This window comes from Physeter macrocephalus, chromosome 4 (assembly GCF_002837175.3).
Source record: "Physeter macrocephalus isolate SW-GA chromosome 4, ASM283717v5, whole genome shotgun sequence".
Classification (NCBI taxonomy): Eukaryota; Metazoa; Chordata; class Mammalia; order Artiodactyla; family Physeteridae; genus Physeter; species Physeter macrocephalus.
In genome coordinates this window covers 140,918,893-140,924,480 of record NC_041217.1, presented here as the reverse complement: position 1 = coordinate 140,924,480, position 5,588 = coordinate 140,918,893, and positions in this window count along the sequence as shown.

Below are 5,588 nucleotides of genomic sequence, written 5' to 3'. Positions count from 1 at the left end.
ATACAAAATACATAAAGAACTCATGGCTCAATAGCAAAAAGACAAAGAACCTGATTTTAAAATGGAAAGAGGTTCTGAATAAACATTCCAAAGAAGACATACAGATGGCCAACATGTACGTGAAAAGGTGCTCAACATCACCAATCATCAGGGAAATGCAAATCAAAACCACAATGAGATACTATTGCACAACTGTTAAAATGGCTATTATAAAAAAGACACGAAATAATAAGCGTTGGCAAGGATGTGAAGAAAAGAGAACCCTAGTACACTGTTGGTGGGAATATGAACTGGTGCAGCCACTATGAAAAACAGTATGGAGATTCCGCAAAAAATTAAAAATAGAACTACCATATAATCCAGCAATTCCACTTCTGGGTATTTATCCAAAAGAAACAAAAACATTAACTTGAAAAGGTATCCGCACCCCCGTGTTCTTTGCAGCATTATTTACAGTAGCCAAGACACGGAAACAATCTAAATATCTATCAATGGACAAATGGATAAAGTTGTGGTGTATATATATATATATATATATAAATGGATAAAGTTGTGGTGTATATATATATATATATATATATATATATATATATATATGCATTGGAATATTATTCAGCTATGAAAAAGAAGGAAATCCTGCTATCTGCAACAATGTGGTTGGAACTTTCCTTCCTTTGGATGACCACAGTATTTTGGTCATCTTTATGGCATGCCTTTAACTCCGTCTTATGTTAGATATAGTGGTTTACATGTCTCTCTCCCCTATCAAGCTCCAGTAGTCAGGAACAGGGTCTTAAAATACTGATTCATATCCTTATCCTTAGTTACTACCATAATACTTAGCACACAGTAAGTGCTCCGTAGTATTTATTGAATGAATGGATGACTTCATATGCTTAGGAAATTATTCCCTAAGTTTTATCTGTTTGCCTCTCCTACCGTCATGAAGATGAGAAAATTACTCTGCTGCTTCATTGATTACTTTTCTTATTTATTCACAAAGGCTGGCACACACTAGGGACTTAGTAAATATTTGTTAAATGAATGCGCTAACAGCAGGCCATTACAGTAAATTGGCAGTTTAGCACAGTAGAGGCTGTGGAGTCAGATTAGCTGGATTCAAATCCTGGCTCTAATACTGTGAGACCTTGAGCAAGTTACATGTTCTAAATGTGCCTCAGTTTCCTCATAAATAAAATGAGGATAATAGGAATTCCCTGGTGGTCCAGTGGTTAGGGCTCTGCACTTCCACTGCAGGGGGCACGGGTTCAATCCCTGGTCAGGGGACTAAGATCTTGCATGCTGCACAGTGCAACCAAAAAAAAAAAAAAAATGGGGATAATAGAACCTATCTCGTAGATGTAAAAGTATTGTGAGAGCTAAATGAGATAATGCTGTCCAGCTCATAGTAAGGGCTTAACAAATGTTATCCACATAGTGCTGAGGGTGGGGTGTCACTCTGGGGCCACAATCCTTTTTTTTTTTAGGTCAGTGTATGAATCCTGGTTTGCAGGGTATTACTGACTCTGGCCTCCTCAACACTAGGCAAATGAATAATCTCAAACTTTAGAGGACTTAACAACTAAGGAAACAGTTTTAAAACCAGACATACAGATTCCTAGGCCCACGTTTTGAGGAAAACTGCACTAGACCCTTAGCAGATCAACTTGAGGATTGAAATTGGCTTGATATTGCCACCTTGACCTTGACCCTGAGATTTAGCTTTTCCTGCTTCTAAAGAATTGGCCCCAGTTAGCCCTAAGTTTCAGTATCTCATGATCTGCTGCCCTGGATAATATTGTCAACGGATAATGTCTGCTCCTGCCAGATGATTCCTCAGGGCTCACTGCCTCAGACAACATGATAATTTCCATCTCCTCATCTTGACCAGTAAGCCTCAAATGCTTTCTTTTCTGTTTCATTGTTTTGTTTTGTTTTTCTATTCAAATCCTTCCCATCCACCAAGATTTAGCTCAAACTACCCACCCTGGTTAGCCCTTCATAGGTACCTCCTCAGATGTCCTACTTGGACCTCTCAGTTGTATCTCTCTCTCCTCCTCATTCTCAGAAAAATAATCTCCCTCATCCTTTGCTTGTCCATCTGTGCTTTTCTCAAGTACTGCTTTAAGAGTAAATGAAATGAGTTTCATGAAAAATAAGATCTTTCTAAGTTTATTTTCCAGGGGGCGTCTATCTTACGCTAGTGGACCAAGAGGGTTGAGGTCACAAAGCTTGTAACTGATTCCAAAGCTGCATTATGTTGTGAGCATCCAGTCTCCATGAAACTAAGAAGCCCATGTCATTTTTAGACTAAAATATGTTTGTTTGTTTGTTTTTAACCAGAGTTTCAGGAAAAGTATGATGGTAGACAAAACAGTCTATGTTAGGGATAGTCTTGGTTAAGGCCCTAGTTCCCTGAAAGCTGGACCTGGCCTTTGTCACCAACATCTTTGTATCCCTCACAATCCCTAGCAAAATACTTTGCCCCAAGTGGGTACTCAATGCATGTGTAATTGAACCATGGCCTGCTGATCCAAGTTCTCAATTTTCTTGCCCTACTGGAAAAACACTAAGGCCTAGGGAGAATGATTTACGTATGTGATGAGTTGTGTAAATATGAGATGAAAAGGAAAGGATAGGGACATCCCTGGTGGTGCAATGGTTAAGAATCCGCCTGCCAGGGCTTCCCTGGTGGCGCATTGGTTGAGAATCTGCCTGCTGATGCAGGGGACACGGGTTCGAGCCCTGGTCTGGGAAGATCCCACATGCTGCAGAGCAGCTGGGCCCGTCAGCCACAACTACTGAGCCTGCGCATCTGGAGCCTGTGCTCCTCGACAAGAGAGGCCATGACAGTGAGAGGCCCGCACACTGCAATGAAGAGTGACCCCCACTCGCTACAACTAGAGAAAGCCCTCGCACAGAAACGAAGACCCAACACAGCCAAAAATAAATAAATTAATTAATTAATAAAAAAAAAGAATCCGCCGCACACTGCAATGAAGAGTGACCCCCACTCGCTACAACTAGAGAAAGCCCTCGCACAGAAACGAAGACCCAACACAGCCAAAAATAAATAAATTAATTAATTAATAAAAAAAAGAATCCGCCTCCCAATGCAGGGGACACGGGTTCGAGCCCTGGTTCTGGAAGATCCCACATGCCACAGAGCAACTAAGCCCATGTGCCACAACTACTGAGCCCGCGTGCCACAACTACTGAAGCCTGTGTGCCTATAGCCCGTGCTCCACAACAAGAGAAGCCATCGCAATGAGAAGCCTGCGCACCACAATGAAGAGTAGCCCCCACTCGCTGCAACCAGAGAAAGCCTGTGTGCAGCAACGAAGACCCAATGCAGCCAAAAATAAATAAATTAATATTTTTTAAAAAAGGAAAGGATAAAGGTGTGACCCAATTATGTACTGAACTGTATGTACCCCAAATTCATATGTTAAAGCCCAAAGCCCAATGTGACTATATTTGGAGATAGGGCCTTTAAGGAGATAATTAAGGTAAATGAAGTCATAAGGGTGGGGTCCTAATCCAATATGACGGGCATCCTTATAAAAAGAGAGAGAGAGAGAGACACCAGGGATGCATGCAACAGAGAAAAAGTCCATGTGAAGACACAGCAAAAATGTGGCCACCTGCAAGCCCCAGTGAGAGGTCTCAGGGAAAACTAAACCTTTGGATACCTCCATCTTAGACTTCTAGCCTCCAAAACTGAAAGAAAATCAGTTTCTGTTGTTTAAGCCACCAAGTCTGTCGCACTTTGTTATGGCAGACCTAGCAGACTTGGGAGAATGATTTACATATGTGATGAGTTGTGTAAATATGAAGATGAAAAGGAAAGGATAAAGGTGTGACCCAATTATGTACTGAATTGTATGTACCCCAAATTCATATGTTAAAGCCAAAGCCCATTGTGACTGTATTTGGAGTCAGGGCCTTTAAGGAGATAATTAAGTTTAAATGAACATAGATCCTATTCTACTTTCTAATAAGGGTAGAATTCCCTGAAAATGTGTTTGGTAGAACTTCAGCAGAGTATTAACAGGGGTCCAGAAAAGAGGTTCAATGGTCAAATAAACTTGAGAAACAGAATTAAACAGAGTAAAGCTGATTCTCAGGGGCTTTAGTTTCCTAACATATATTCTGATTCTCTAAAAAGACAATGCAGCATGCAGCATTTCCCAATCTTGCCTGACCATAGGATAACCCCCGCTTCTCCCTTTTTTATTTTTATTTTTTGGTAATGAATATTCTTACAAGACTAGTATTCTGTGAGAAACAATTTGGAAGAGGCTGATTTATAGTTTTGTTTTTCTTATGCTGATCTGCCTGTTCTTAGCTATCTCATTACTCACCTTCAGTATCTGGACCAATGTTGAAGAAAGAACCTTGGAGAAAGAAGTCTGGGGCATGTTAAATAATACTTCAAATGAATAATTCCTGGAATGAGAAATGACCCTCCCTGGAAGTCCTCAGAGAAACAAGTTGTTTACTGTCATTCCACCAAGTGATTCCTCCAAGGACCAACCCAGAGTGAGTTGTAATGACCAAACCCACAGGAAGAATAGTTAAAAGGGAAAGGCTAAAACCTAACCTGACTTCCTACAAGGAATTCAAATCACAGTCAGGGAACCAAGACCTTTGTAAATACTTCTTGCTTTGTATTACTTTTCTATTTCCCCAAAATGGTTGGTAGTAAAATCCATTAAACAAAATGACTCTTTGAACTTGCTGTCTAAGAAGAAAGAAAGATGAAGAGAGAGTATATTTAATTCTGGAGTCGTATTGAGAGAAGGATGGGGTGGAGGGGTGGTAGAATACCCCCCAAAACAGAATTATGGTGGTAGCCACCAAGAAGAGAGAGAAAGAGACAGAGTCTGCAGAACTTGTAACAAGGAAGACAGAAAAAGGGAAGCTCTTCCTGGCTTGTACAGTAGGATTTAGAGGTTTAAAAAAAAATCTGAGCAAAGATTCCTTGACACCATATCATGGATGGGGAGGTCCTAGGCCAGAGTTAGATATCCATTCAGTCAATGTTCAAACACATATTTTTGTACTTACTAGTGTCAACACCAAAGAAACAAGACAAAAATGTCTGTCCTCATGATCTTTCATTCTGGTGGGAGTTTATTATATTTTAATTTTTACTGTAAGAGATACATAAAAAGGTTATCTACAACACATTAAAGAATAACCATATTAAAGAATAATCATAAAGCAAATACACATCTACAAATGACCTAGTTTAAGAAATAGAATATTACCAGTACATGAGTCCCCAATGTGGGTTTTTTGTATCATATTTCCCTCCCCCACAGAGGTAATTACTGTCATGAATTTTATGTTAATAATTCCCTTGCTTTTCTTTATAAGTTTTACCACAGTGTCTGTGTATCCCTAAACAATATTGTACCAGTTAGGGTCCTGGCAGGAAACAGGTGGCACACTCAAAGTAGGATAATTTGAGGAGAGTTTATTAAAGGAACTATTTAGAAAGGTGGGGGCAGGGTATGGTGAGCATACAACAGGATATTATCTTTAAGCTAGTGACAGTGCTCTTTTTTTTTTTTTTTTTTTTT